Source organism: Ailuropoda melanoleuca, chromosome 8 (genome assembly GCF_002007445.2).
Source record: "Ailuropoda melanoleuca isolate Jingjing chromosome 8, ASM200744v2, whole genome shotgun sequence".
Taxonomy (NCBI): domain Eukaryota; kingdom Metazoa; phylum Chordata; class Mammalia; order Carnivora; family Ursidae; genus Ailuropoda; species Ailuropoda melanoleuca.
The window spans coordinates 37,090,769-37,105,804 of record NC_048225.1 but is presented as its reverse complement, the minus strand read 5'-3'; the positions used below and the strand labels follow the sequence as shown (position 1 = coordinate 37,105,804).

The window sequence follows — 15,036 nt, the reverse complement described above, 5'->3', positions numbered from 1 at the left end:
GTTAGCTGGGTGACTTCTCCAGATCTTGGCCTTAGGAGATAACATCACTCACATCGGGCTTATTACAAAGCACCTATCTGGTGCTGGTTTCATGTCTCTCAGCAGAGGCACTGTGGGCATGGGGTGGGGAAGGGAGACAAGGCCGGTTTGTAGGACTGGACTGGGCCTGGCTGGGGCGCTGGCTCAGCGCCCCCTGGTGGTTCAGAGACAACTCTGCAAAATCAACGGCTGCCACTGACAGGACAAAATGCCCCACAGCCTTCCTTCCACCATGTTCAGTGATCCCAACACCTTCAAATCTTCTATGTAGGTATCAATCGTGTTCCATATAAAGTGCAACAAGTAAGACGCCCAGGCTGTAATAGAGCAGGGGCCAAGTCCCTACCCCTGCAGAGCTTCCCATCAGGCTGTGCAAACAGGTAACTGTAACCCACTATAGCAGATGGTGTAACTGAAGTCCGGGAGCCCAAGTGGAGAGCAGTTCACACTGGAAAGTCCTGTCCTTAACTCTCTTTGCAATTCTTTTAGTAAGAAAAGCCACAGCTTGCAAATTTCTCATTTGTAATGCATTCAGATCTAGAAACTACCACCATGGCCACCACCACATCAAGACTCCCGCCCCGAAGACATCCTTGCAGGCACCCACTGCAATACTAGTACTGCCACGATCCCCAGAGATCGAAAATCACTAGTCACCTGCCTGGTTCCTCTGGAACTTGCCTACACTTGTCTAGACTCAAACTTAACAAGGAGTTGGTGGGGAGGATGGAAGGCCTCCCATGAAGTGGTCAGAAATGTAAGACTGAATCTGCTAGGTGCTTACACCGGCCTTCTAAGAGGCAAGGCCAGAAGGCGTCAAATTTAGACTTTAAGTCATCTCAGGATAATTACATAGTTACTGTATGCGTGTATGCTAAAAGTACTGATGTGTTCAACATGCCACAGTTAAAATACTTCTTTCTAAAATCCTGTTTTGGCATTTCTTTTTTTTTTTTTTAAGATTTTATTTATTTATTTGACAGAGATAGAGACAGCCAGCGAGAGAGGGAACACAAGCAGGGGGAGTGGGAGAGGAAGAAGCAGGCTCATAGCAGAGGAGCCTGATGTGGGGCCGAACCCATACCGCCGGGATCACGCCCTGAGCCGAAGGCAGACGCTTAACCGCTGTGCCACCCAGGCGCCCCGCATTTCTTCTTTTTTTAAATGGGCCTAGGCACTTGAGAGTGGCTCCGTAGTTAACATGGACTTCCCAAAGCTCTGGTTCCCAGAAAATGAACCAAACGCCAGCTACCATTGCCCAAAACCAAAATGAATGGGAAAATCTTGGAAAGACTCTAGATAAAATAAGGGTTCTTTATGGTTCCTTATGCTTCATCCTCTCCTCACTTTGGGGGGAGGGGTACTTGCAGGACGGGTCAGTTACTAAGGCTCTGAGGTGAGGGGTCGGGTGTGGGGGGGAGTTTCTCAGGCCCCTGCTTCTGGAGCTGAGATCTGTGGCAGCTCCCCATCACAGTGGGTTAAAGATAGAAAGTAATAATGCATTCATTGAGTCCCAGGTGATTTTACGTACATTGTCTCATTTACATTTTTAGATATTAGTATACCCCAATATCTAGGATACAGACTCAGACAGATTAAGTAAAAAGCCAGGAAAAGGCTGGGAGGGACACCAAGATGGGCCCAGGCACTCCTGACAGGGAACCCCACCAGGAACCAGCCAGCGGGACAGGATTGGAAGAGGGGGTTCTCTCACTTCCAGAATACACCTGATTTTAAATAAACATCTCCTCTGATGTTTTCCACAAAACTTTCAGAGGAAGCTATGGGGTGTGCTACCTAAAAGTCTCGGTCTGTGGCATCCCTTGAGAATCCCTGTCTATAAAATGGGGTGACGATGGCCTGCTGGGGGTACTCAGTCAGGCAATGCCTCTGCAAAGCACCTACACATATATATTTACATGCCGGAAAACAGAAACGACCATGGACAGCAGCATTACTGCCAGGACTCTGTGAGTAGCTTAGAGGGAAGACACTGGAGAGAAAGACACAGCAAACACACACCCAAAGCTTGTGTTTACTCCTCAAAAACGTAGAGAAAGCGTGGAACACTGAAGACGGAGGAATATTCTAGTCCACAGCTGGTACACACCAATGAGGTGGTTACCACCTGCGGTCTCTGGTGGAGCTCACCATTCCGCTGCACTCGCCCAAGGCCTCAGGCAAGAACACCTAGAGAAAAAGAGGGAAACAGGAAACGCCAACGAAGAGTCAAACCCAGCAACTCTCTGGTCCAGTGACATCTGAGCGACAGCCTCACACAGAACTCCAGCTCCGCATGGAAGCTGCTTTGAGTTTTGGGGGCCTGCGTCCCCAACCCCCACAGCTGGGAGGGCGCATCCCGCCTCCGAACAGGCCCGGGAGCTGCCCCCGCGCTCCCCTGCTCCCAGCCGGGGATGTCTTCCGTCCGCAGGGCTCCTGAGACCGGGGTGGTGCGGTGCTACCAGAGGCCAGACTCTGCTCAGGAGGCGCTAGTGCGAGTCTGTGGCCTCACCACTTACGCACTAGTCTGAGCGCATTACGGCGCCACTTTGATTCTCCCTTCACCGGAGAAACAGACACAATAATGTCCATTTTTCAAGGCTGTTGTGAGGATTAAATGAGGTAAATGTACACACAAGGCTCAGCACACAGTAAACTGGCAACTGGCTGCCATTACTAATGTAAGCAGAAGCCAACTAACACTGGGTAAAAATTATTTTGGATTTTTTAAATAAGACTATGTATTTATTTGTGAAAGAGAGCGAGCACAAGTCGGGGGCAGAGGCAGAGCGAGGAGGACACTCCCCGCTGAGCAGGGAGCCTGACCCGGGACTCCATCCCAGCACCCTGGGATCATGACCTGAGCCGAAGGCAGATGCTTCATCCACCCAGGCACCCCCAATTAAACTGGATTTCTTAAAAGAAAAAAGGTTTCATGAAGTTAGTGAGGATCAACAATTTTCAGAAAATTCAAAGAAGCAGGGTGGAAAACAGCTATATGCCCGCAGCTTCCCGGAGGTTTTTGGAACCTCTCCACCGACAGCTCTCCTGCAGGAATAGAGAAGTGGAGTATCTCGTTACCTCCAGACTCTTCACACTTTATAAATACACCGCACAACCGACCAGAGAGCGCATGCTGCCAACCTCCTGGACAAACAAGTCCAACAGGATTTGATCCGGAAATTAAACGGCCATGCAGCCCAACCACACGCGGTTCAAAATACCCATGACCTACTTAGTCTTCGAGTACTGTGCTCAAAGCCAGAAACAAGTGGATGGAGAGACAGGGCCACCGACTTAGCAGACCCTGCACAGCCCCCTGGCTTTCTTGTCACATGAAACGTGCATGGAAACAGCAATGACTCACACAACTACCTTGGGGGTGGCGAGACAGAAACGCTAGTCACAGACACCCCACTAACAGCTTCTCACCTCTGCCCAGCCCCAACAATGCACTTTCACTCATTTAGACCAAAGGCTACACCTCGCATGGCAGTCGCCTGTCAAGCTACCTATCCTCACCCTGACACCTGTGCCCTGAGTATGTGCATCTTCCCCAGAAGCAGTGGCTTTTTTGGGGAGTAAGGCCCCACCTGGTTTATCTCGAGATTGCCCCCAGGGTCCTGCACAGCGTCTTAGCGTGGGGAGAACAAGCACTCCAGCCGCCAGGAGAGGCTGAGCGCCTTCCCCGCCCCCCACCAGCGTGACCTCGGGATCCCAGCCTGCTCATACACTTGGCCGCTCAAGATCAGAGGACAGACAGACAGACTGGGGTCTGCTGTAGAGACAAGGAAGACAGACAAGCCCAGAGAAAGCTGCCGTGTGCTTTCAACGATCACACAGGGCTACAAAATGATCTCCGACGTGACCGTTCATTTCACCAGGGAGATGTGAGTCTTGGGGAGGGCGGATCCAAGGACCTTGAGAGAGACATTCTAGAACATCTGAGAGCATCCCAACCCACAGTCCTAGGCAGACAGTGCAACACGCTTCTTCCCCAGCTAAGCCACAGTGGTGGAGACAAGGTGATAGCCAGAGCGGAACCTGCTACTCTCCACCTTCAAATCCATCCTCCTCAGGTCTCCGGGGTTAGCCCCAGCCACTCCCCTCCGCCAGGGCACAACCAAAATTCCCATCCTCGAAACTTGCCCGGCAGCACCCTAGTTCACTTAGCACTTTCCCCCACAGCACGACATGTCATCACCTACAATCGTGGAAGGCAAGCAGAATAAGCATTTTTACTACCCACTTAGAAAGGAGGAAGCTAAGGCCAGAGCATGTCGACCACACGGTGACATAAGCAGTAAAGCACAGACCTTCTAACTCCAAGCGCAGACTGGATGAAGCCAGGTATCTGAGCTCCAAGCCACTGCTCTTTCCAGGGCACCCCACTCTGAGCACCTTCTGGAAGAAGTCTCACACTCAACCCTCCCTGACACGGTGGGCCACACGCTTCAACCTTCATCAACCCTGGTGTCCCTCAACAGGTGGCACCTGGGTCAGCCACACGTACACTGAGCCAGGCTGACAGCCACGTGTATGACGGACATGCAGAGCCCAACCCTCGGACTTCCAGAGGAGAGATGCACATGAGCGACCTGGCTTTCTGCAATCAAGTGCTGAGCCCGGGCAGGGTAAGTAACCATCGATCCCAATAACCGCTAGCCAGAAATCCTAGAGCTCTGAGTCTCGGGGTCCTGGGTTCAAATCCTGTCTCTGGAACTACTTAGTCTCTGTGACCTGAGGCAAGCAACTTTGTTTTTCTAGTTTTAGCTTCCTCGTTTATACAATTAAGGAGCTAAAAGAAAGGCATCCCACAGTGAACGTACTTAATGCCACAGAACTCTATATTTAAAAGTGGTTCAGCGAAAGGCAAATTTCAAGTTGTGTGTATTCTACCACAATTTTAAAAAAATAGGTTAACATTTGTATTTTTTTAAAAAGGATCTTGGGGCACCTGGGTGGCACAGCGATTAAGTGTCTGCCTTCGGCTCAGGGCGTGATCCCCGTGTTATGGGATTGAGCCCCACATCAGGCTCCTCTGCTATGAGCCTGCTTCTTCCTCTCCCACTCCCCGTGCTTGTGTTCCCTCTCTCGCTGGCTGTCTCTATCTCTGTAGAATAAATAAATAAAATCTTTAAAAAATAAATAAATAAATAAATAAGGATCTTAGAGATTCCTAGTGAGGATTAAATAAGATAGAGTGGCAAGTTCTCACACTGCCTATCACATATTAAATCCTAATTTATGATTTACAGTAATTTTAATAGTTTTTATCATAAAGACAATACATTTAAAATTTTTCCTGTTACTCCAAACTCCAGGGATAATCTCTGAAATAAACTTATTTATAGCATTTCTCCTATGCATGCACATTTCTTAAATTTGGAATGTAAAATTTATAAAATTCTACAGTTGTGACCCATTCTTTTCTGCCTTACCAGTAACTGCAGAAAGAATTCTCACAACATCCAGAAATAAAGGGGCTTTGTTCAAGGTGGGGACGCAAAGTTGCATGAAACTTGAGACAGGAACAAGGAGCTTACATCAAACAAGTGGAGGCACCTGCTTCCAGAGCCAGGCTAGACACTGATGCCAAATCCCCTGTCCCGTTCTTCCTCTCCGCATCAAAGTTCACCCAGAAAGTAAGCACTCCGGGGGGCTCTCAGGCAGGCCAGAGGCCATGCGGGAGCTCTGGGGAAGCTCCACCCGTGTCAGGCTCTAGGGGACAAAGAGCTCACGTTCTTGCTGCCTCGAAGGAGCTCCCTCTGTGACCAGGGGACATGGTGCAGGCAAATCACCCCAGGACCCCTGCATCCGTGGGGACGGATGAGGCAGGAAGGCATCCAGGGAGGAGAGCCAAGAAGGGAGACACTCATTCCAACCATTTCATCCAACCCCCAGGTGAAAGATGAGACAAGTGAGGCCCAAGGAGGCCAGGGATGTCCCCAAGGCCAGAGCAAGGAGACCAGTCCCTCAGTAGACTGAGCTCTCAGGGCCACGGGCTGACTCACAGCATGTTGCTGCCTGCTCGGGGCCCAGCAAAAGAGGTCAGGGCCTGCATCCAGGAGATCCTGCCCGTCAACAAGTATTTACTTACTGCGTGCTTGGGGCTTGTCAGCGCAGAGATGAAGCCCCCCCACCCCCGGCCTCCCCGGGGGCACAGGACAGGGGAGCTGTGTCGTGGGAACAGCCTGTCTGGCTCTCACTCTTAGGCAAGGCTTCTGCCTCTCGCACGGCCAGACTCCAGACTTTCTGGGTGTGCTACCTGAGTCAAAACTTCCCGTAGTGTCTGGCAGAGAAGGCTGCACCACGTAAAAGGCAGCTCCTCTCAGGAAGTGCTTTTGATGTGCTGGGAGCAGCACCCCCAGAAATAACTCTGGAGGAAGAATTATAATCTCACCAAACACCTTGCGAGTGCTCATTTTCTAGCCAAAAATAGACCTCACAACTTTAATTGTGTCTGGGCATACGTTTTGTGTGGGGGGTGGGGGGGCGACGGGGGAAATGCGTGAGTGGTGCCCAAAGGCAACTCCTGGAATCCTACAGAAGAGCAGCTGCTCCTGGCCCTGGGGAGTTGTTTCCATCTCTGCTCACACAGAATTCTCTTCTCAAGGGGTGCTTTCCCAGAGGGGGGACGGTGCCGGCGGCCTCCCAGCTAACCTCCCTGAGTGGGCCACTCCTGGCCCTGACCCTAGCAGGTAGAGGCAGGGAAGGGGGCCTGAGATCAGGCCCACCCACGGCCCACTTCTCTGGGGCCCAAATTACAAGCATGCCAGGCCCTTTCCTCCCGAGGCCCAAAGAGGAAATTAAATGTCAGCCAGATAAAGAGATTTCCCTTCAGCTCTGACGCCAAGAATCCAAAGTATGATTCCCTCAGCCACCCTGCAAACCGAACTGGCACAAGCCTCAGACCCTCAGGCCGGGTGTGTTGGAGACACGCCACTGCCTGGAGTTCCTCTTCAATGATACTCGGGTAGCAGGCCTCGGTGTTTGTAGGGCAGACAAGAACAACGTGGGAAACTTTGCAGGCCAGTTACAGCGTGGGGAGCAGAGACGGCTGGCCCCAGGCCCCTGGGCAAAGACACAGCTCACACGGGCTCTCCACAGGTCCTTCTGGGCATGCCTCCCCACCCTGTATTTTCAAGGCCAAATGCGGCCTGTTGCCCAAGGGAGCTGACTCGACTCTTTTCACAGCGTAGTGACTTTATCCACAGAAGGATCTGGGGAGCTAAACACACTGAGCTCACACACTGACCTCAGCATTTTCTAAATCTGCCAGGGTGATAAACACCTTCACGGAGGCCTCGCATGTACCAGGCAGGCCTCGGGCTAGAGGGGAATAAGCAGCTCACAGCAGGCCTGACACACACACACGAGTTCCCTGGCACCCCCAACCTGGTCTGTCTACCTTCTCTTCTACGCGCTTGTGGTTTCAGTGTGGGGACGTGGGTGGGTCAAAGACTTCTAGAAGGACAGAGGACAGGAAAGGGCAGTGGATCACGGGTCAGGAGAGCACTCACACTTAAAAAAGAAAGCACAGAGAAAGAGCTGCTCCGCTCTACGTGGGTGCACGCACGCCGACCTGAGATGGCCATCTGACCCTGGAAAAGTCCCGAGAAGCGCCGGTCAGTGCCAGACCTGCTTCAGTTCGTGATCGCAGAAACTATGGTGGCTCCCATCCCAAGAGAGCAAAAGGCCAAAGTCCTCACAAAGACTGGCAAAGAGCTGCAAGGCAGTGCTGGATGCCCTCACCTACCTCCCAGCCCGCACGCTCGCCTGACTCACGCACAAGTGCACATGGGGCTTTGGCCATGCCGGCCCCGCACCATCCCGGCAGACGCACACACCCACCTCAAGGCCTCTGCTGGCCCTCTACCCCACAGCCCCTTCCCCCTACTTCCCCACGAGGAGGCTCAAACACTGCCTTAGCAAGGCCTGCCTGATCAACACCGCACCACCCTACCCTCTGTCCTCCGCACGCCCCCGCTCTGCGGCAGCGATCACCACCTCACATACTGTTCTGGGCTAAATAAACAGTGTCCCCCCAAAAATCCACGTCCACCTGGAACCCCAGAACATGACCTCATTTGGAAATAGGTCTCTGTAGAAGTCCTAAGTTCAGATGAGGACACGCTGGAGTATAGCGGGCCCTAGGGCAATGACTTTGGTGTCCTTACAAGAACCCAGGAGACACAGACACAGGGAGAAGGCCACGTGGGGACCGAGGCAGAGAGCAGAGCCTTGCTGCTGTCAACGAAGAACACCGAGGGCTGCCCACAGCTACCAGAGGCTCGGACCCCCCCTTGGCGCCCCCAGAACTGTCAGCCATCCAGTTTGTCGTGCTTTGGACAGCAACCCCAGGAAACTCATACACAGACCACGAACTGTAACTACTGTCTGTCCCCCCTCACCAGAGAATAAACCCCAGGACGATAGGATTTTAGCTTCTTTTGTTCGGTGCAAAGTGCCTGGCACACAGAAGAGGGTCTGGCGCTCAGCAGGTGCTCACTCATCATTAAATACTTCCTGAATGAATTCTGAGTGAATGAAGATAAGCTTAGAAGGGAAGTCGGGGTGCTATACCCATCCTGCAGAGGGCAAAACTGAGGGCAAATGCTCTAACTTTGCTCAGCAACAGAGAAGCCAGGATGAGAACTGAACTGGGACCTTGTTTGTGCATTTGACAAACGACATTGAGCTCCTCTGGGTGCCAAGTGTCACGCTAGCCCTCAGGAGGGACAGAAAGGGTAGGCCCCAGGCTCGGCTGTCCCTCAACGAGGACTATGACCCTGCGTTCTCAGTGTCCCCATCGGCCAACTGAAGGCTGGATTAGAAGCCAGGCCTACCTGCTCTCTAAGGGGCAGGCAAGCCTGTTTTCATCTGTGCTACTTCTCAGACCTGTGGAGCCAGGAGGAAGTCTCTGTTCTGCTGCCCCTACATTTCGGGCAGGACGTTTGGCACCTACCGCACACTGCTTTGAAATCTCTCACACCGCAGGCCACATCTCGTTTGCAGAGTTAACTTTCACACACGCTATTCAGCCCCTTGTCACAGGCCTCTGCATCCTGCACTCACAAGCCACGCCTTCTGCCCAGGTCCCATCCACGTGCCTGCTGGGAGGCTCTGTTCCTCCCAGGCCCACAGACAACAAGCTCACGCACGAAGCATGGCTCCCAAGAGTGAATTTCAGCAGCAAACAAATGAGGGACTTCAAACGAACTTGCCGTCATACACAAACACGCATGCACGCAAACGTGTGTGGCCATCCTTCCCTGAGCGGTGCAATTACAGGTGAGCAGGGGCACGAACTAGCGCAGACATCAACGGGGGGCCAGCAACGTTAGCAATGTTACCCGGCCAAGGTAAAGCCCCAGCGGTGGAGCCAGGCAGGCCCGAGTCGGAGTCCCAGCCCTGCCTCACCTCGGGCTGTACTTGACTTTACCTCTCTGTACTTAAGTGAACTCACCTCACAAGGGCCTCGGGAAGGGCCAATGGCAGACCTATGCTAAGCACCTAACACCCTGAGGTTCTCTTTTCCTGCACTTGGAAACAGGCAGTACATGCATGTGGAGAAGGGGGGGGGAGGAGTCTCAACCCCACAGAGGAGGAGACCTGGACCCCATCTCTGCTCTGAAACAGGCAGCCATGTGGCGAGGGGAAGGTACTTCACCTCTCAGGCCCTCACTCAGCCTCCTCAGAAACAAAGGGGATAAGTTGTATTAAGGATCCCCCAATCCTCAGTCTATCGAAAAAAAAAGGAAAAGGCCTTGGAGCTTTGGGGTTTCATAGCAGGAGGTCTGGTGTAAGCACAGAACATCACACCTGCTCCCTGCCCCCCCGCAAAGGTTCCCTGCCAAAAACTCCTGCCCTTCTTTATTCCCATAACCCCAACTGATCCCAAGCTGGCTCTAGTCACCTACTGATCTCCTGACGCCCCTCGTTACAATCACTACACTATTCGCATTTTGATATTTGGCAAATGTAATACGCACTCATGGATTTATAAACGCTTATTAAGGAAAAGGAACACACAGCATCGTTACTTACCAAGTACTTATTGCTCAGAGGTAATATGCTGAGAGCTTTACAAACATTACTCTCTATATCTTCACAACAACCCTGTGAGGTGGGTACTAATATGATTCCTGGTTTACAGAGGAGGAAACTGAGGCCCAGGGGGAAAATATAACTTTGCTTACGTCACACAGCCATAAATGGCTAAGCGGAGGCTGGAACCCAGCTTGGCCTGACCCTAGAGCCTCTGCACCACCCCAGGCTGACTCCTCCATCACTCCTTCTGTCTGGCCCCCTCTGAACAGCAGGTAAAGAACAGTGTCAGCCAGTAATCCAGAGCTTCCCAAAGCCCACTGGACACTTCAGCCTGCAGGAAGGGCCCAGGTAAGCCCAATCATGGGGGCTTCTAGATGCCTCCTCTACCAGGTCAGGCCCCTAGAACACCTTCTAAGAAACCACGGCTTCTTCCCAAGGCACCATGCTAAGAGACGAACCATCATTCCCACAACAAGCCAGGACAGAGGGAGACCATCACACAGCTGGAGGAAAAGAATCTTGCTTCACCATATTCCTAGAGGCTCTCCCAGACATAAGAATGTCTGATTTTCCAGCATGCAATCTTCAAATGTTCTCCCAGTTCAGCTGTCCAGCCTTGAACCCCTGCCTCAGCAAAGCAGGACTGACTGGTCTCAAGGTGCTGCTTACGCATGCTTGCCTCCACGGGGAGAGGTTCACAGAAATACTCTGGCAGGTGACACCAAAATTCAAGCGTTCTATTACACTGCCTGGCCTCTGGGGAAACCAGGGGGGATGTGAAACCACAAGCCTTCACTTCCAGTGCCACGGTGACACTGCTGGTGGCAGGACGCTCATGCCACCCTGCACAGAGCGCTGGTCCTTGACAGCTTGGCCCCTTCACCCTCCAAGGTTACTACAAACTTGGCCACTGAGACCCAGACACCAAATGATGAGTCTCACGGCCTCGCCAAATAATCACTGAAATGCCTACTAACCCTATTCACTTCTTTCATCCAGAAGAATGCTAATCCATAAAGCGATGGGCAGCCTCATACACTGCTGGTAATTTAAACCGGTACAGTCCTTGAGAGCACACAGTGGGGACACCCCTGTAACAGCTTAAATGTGTAGCCCCCTGGGGCGCCCAGGCGGCTCCATCAGTGAAGTATCCGACTCTTGATTTCGGTTCAGATCATGGTCTCAGGGTTGTGAGATCAAGCGTCGCGTGGGGCTCTGCATTCAGCATGGCGTCTGCTTAAGAGTCTCTCTCTCTCCCCGCTCACCCTCTCTCTCTCTCTCAAATAAATAAATAAATGGGTAGGACCTCTGACACACCAATCCCACTCCTAGATATCCACATGCATGTGTGCATAACAATGTGTACGTATGAAGACATAACAGCAAAACCAATGAGTTGGTTTATGGGTCTATGAAAAGTGAAAAGTGGGCTAACTCGTAAATTACGATATATCTATACCACAAAATATTTTGTAGACAAATACGAGACAAATTAAGAGAGAAGAGCTACATGCGTGAAAAGATCCATAAAATACATTAGGTGAAAAGACAAAATAGTGACACGGTATACAGGGTGGAATCCATTTCTGCTTACAAAAGAGACAAAACTGCATGTATTTGTGTCTAGCCGGGCGATGGACAGGTGCAGGATAGGCAGCAGACTGCTACAACTGGTTACTTCGCAGGCCCAGCAGGGCGGCGGGGGGGGGCAGGGGGAAGTGGTGCTGGGGGAAGGAGGAGTTTACATTTTCCGTCCTGTAGTTCCACGCTGCATGGGGCGGGAGGCCGTGCAAGAGCATCATACACTCATGTATCACCTACACTATTCCGGAGAAAAGCAACTGAACTGACAGAACAACAACAACAACAACAACAACAACAACAACAACAACGCAGGGTTTTGCTCTGGTGTGAAACTGCCCCGCCCGTCTGTGCAAGCTTTGGTACCACACTCCCAGGTCCTCCCAAGTTCAATTTCTAAGCCATGGAGGACAGACTGGATTGGGAGCAACAGGGAAGAAGGGAAATGCTGGGGGAGAGGGGGCCAAGAAAAACCTCTGTGAAAGTTCTATGGAAGCTGCCGATCAGCTGAACCCACCCCGAACGTGCTGGGCTCCAAACCTCACCATGCTGACACTTTCCCCCCTCACCCGCACGGGATGAAACAAGAAGAGAAAACCCAAATCTGAAAGAAGTCCCTTCTTCCAACAGCAGAGGAGAGGCTGGGAGAGCTGCTCCCAGGGAATCAAGGAAACATCCTGGCCAGACTCCAGCCTCCCCACAAAGGCCCCAGGCGCCAGGCAGGGAGGACCAAGACCCACCCCACCCCAGGCCCACTCCCCGAGCCCCTCCACTTAGGCAACCGGCCCGAGCATCTTTTCACACTCGCTACTGAAATCCAAACTGAACCAGTACAGAAATCAGATGGTTCTGCCAACAAAGCAGCAACAATGTGGGAAAGGAGGCAGAAATCAATGGCAGCCTGGCAAAATATATATTTATTCTCTCCGCTTGCCAGCAGTGGGACTTCTGTACATTCAAGTATTGGACAAATAACTTTTTTGCTTCCTGGAAATAATTAAAACAAACATACACCCCAAACACACAGGCACAGCTAAACACGAAGCCGAAAGAAAACCAACAAGCGGGCTCTGCTCTGGGCACAGCGTTCAAGAAGCAGGCACGACAGCCAGCACCCCGGGCGGAAACGTGTTCCCATGAAACAGGTGCCCTGTTAGCGCGGCAGCCAAAAGCACCGGGCACTCTCACTGCCCAGAGCCAGGGTGCTACCCCAAGGCGCCCTCAGGGCCATGAAAAGTGGTAGCATCTGGGAGGAAATGGGGTGACCATCAAGCAGAAAGTGGGGGAGCTGAGTCTTCTGCAGTGACTCGCAGCAGAGACAGCTGTGACTGCAGATGCCGGGAAGCGGACGTCCCAATAAAGGTAACCCCGGCCTCCCTGCAATGAGGATAAAGCCCAAATAAAGCCGGAACCTGCTAACAGGCTCAGCCAGGCGAGAAGAAACCACCTAAAGGGCACGGGTATGACGCAGGCTGGCAGACAGAAGACGGAAGCCCAAGCAAGTGTATTCCGGAGGCTGGCACTGAAGGACGGAGAGGGCCTGAGAGCAGCAGAGTCCGGCAGTGGCAACAGAGCACCCTATGATGGGAACACGGGGACCCCAGCCACCGGGACCCACCGTCTCCCCTTGCCCTGAGTTTGGTATGGCCCCCCCACTGAGTCTGCACCCTTCAGGGGAGGGTGGACTCATCTGCTCCCAGGGCTGGCCGCCTCTGTGAACTCACCCAGCACCACCGCCATTTCCCGGCCAGCCCCCCATAGGCTGGGGGACCACAAGTCACCCCGACCTCGAGGCAGATCACCTCTCAAGGAAGAGCCAGAAGTGAGGACTATACCCCCTGCTGGGTCCACGGAGTCCACCAGGGAACAGAGGGGTGCAGACTCCACCCCGGGGAAGTTTCCTTCTCTGGGGGCCTTCTCCCTTTGATGCTTTTCACTTGGTCTGAATGCTCGAACCAACATTTCTGAGAACAGTGTCAGAGGAACATAAATTCCATCCTGTGAGATGCTCCTGGAAAAGTAGAAATGATAAGGCTAGGAGATGGGCAAAGGGAGGGGAAGGCGCTTTCTGGTCGTACTTGGGCACCTTTCTCTAGCCCACAAAAGAGGCCAAAGCGGCAATTTCAGGTTCTCCAGAGGCTGCTTCCAGTCCACCAAGAGTCAGCGTGGCCATCAGGACTGCAGTGGGAGGGCTGAGGAGAGACAAGCATGGCTTGGACTTGGTTCCTCCTTCTCTCAGCTTCCATATCCGAAGGGACAAAGCGCGATCCATCCTGACATGTCCCCGCTTGCTGTCACCACTGCCACGGTCCCAGTGTCTCCAGTTCAAGCCCTCATCACCCTTCCATGGTGTCAGGAACTCCAACGGACTCACTTCTCCAGTCCCAACTTCCTATCCCCACGGCCCACTCTAAGATACGGAGCTGACCCCCTCTCCCTTAATGAAAACCCCCGGCCTACAGGACAGAGTCCCACCCCAACAGAGCATGCAAGGCCCCTACCTGCGCGGGTACCGGAGTCGCACAGGTCACGGCGGACACTCACACTAACCCTTTGCTGGCTACATGGACGCACGCGTGTTCAGGGGCCCACGTCCCCAGGTGCGCATCGAGGACAGCATGACCAACCAGAGCTGCTGGGAGGATGACGTCCAAGTTGTAGACAGCCTCGCTCCCCGAGAACCATGCCAGCGATGACGCTACCTGGCCCCTGCCTGGCTCCACAGCCTGTGCTTTGCCACCTTTTCATAATAAACGAGTAGCCATGAACTCAGGGGCGAAGAAGGCACATTAGCGATCTACACATGAAGGGTCATTGACAGAAAAATTAGGCTACCAAAATGTGAAAAAACCAAAATTAACTCATTATCAAAATAATGCGAGAAGAGGGAAGGAATGGGAAAAGAAGGAAAACATTACTTTGGGAGGAAATGTTTCTAAAATATACAGTTCTATGATTTTTTGGACTTCATTTGTTTCAAAGATTATGAAGATTACACTTCAAAAGCTCACAAAGGAGACACATCTATTTTTTTGAAAACTCTTTCTTAATTAATATCTTCAGAGAACTAAGAAGCACTTTTATAGGCTGACTGAATCTTAATAAAATTCTCTGAGAAATTCTGGCATCAGTCACAACAAACACCCTCTTGGAATTTAATTTCCTTTCCAGCATACAACTTACTACGGAAACTCATTTATGATGCCACCACAACCAGTCAAAATCTGCCTGGAGCATGAAAACTTCAAAGTCCCACAAGAGAGCCTTACAGGACGGGACGGAAACTGACCCCATACTCAGCCAAACCCTACACCTAACCGACATTTCCCCATACCAAACATTCTGGCTTGTACTGTCAGATTC

At 52.1% G+C, this 15,036-nt stretch overlaps 1 protein-coding gene across 2 annotated transcripts in view; it reads right to left on the bottom strand.

The window, feature by feature from the left end:
- SMCO4 (single-pass membrane protein with coiled-coil domains 4) overlaps positions 1-14,487 on the bottom strand; it is a 57,161-nt gene extending 42,674 nt beyond the window's left edge. The window contains exon 1 of one of the 2 annotated variants that reach the window (XR_004627111.1): positions 13,509-14,487. The gene's annotated coding sequence lies outside the window, so the exon portion shown is untranslated. The remainder of the gene's footprint in view (positions 1-13,508) is intronic. The other variant, XR_004627109.1, reaches the window with a different exon arrangement.
- Between the last annotated feature and the right edge of the window lie 549 nt (positions 14,488-15,036).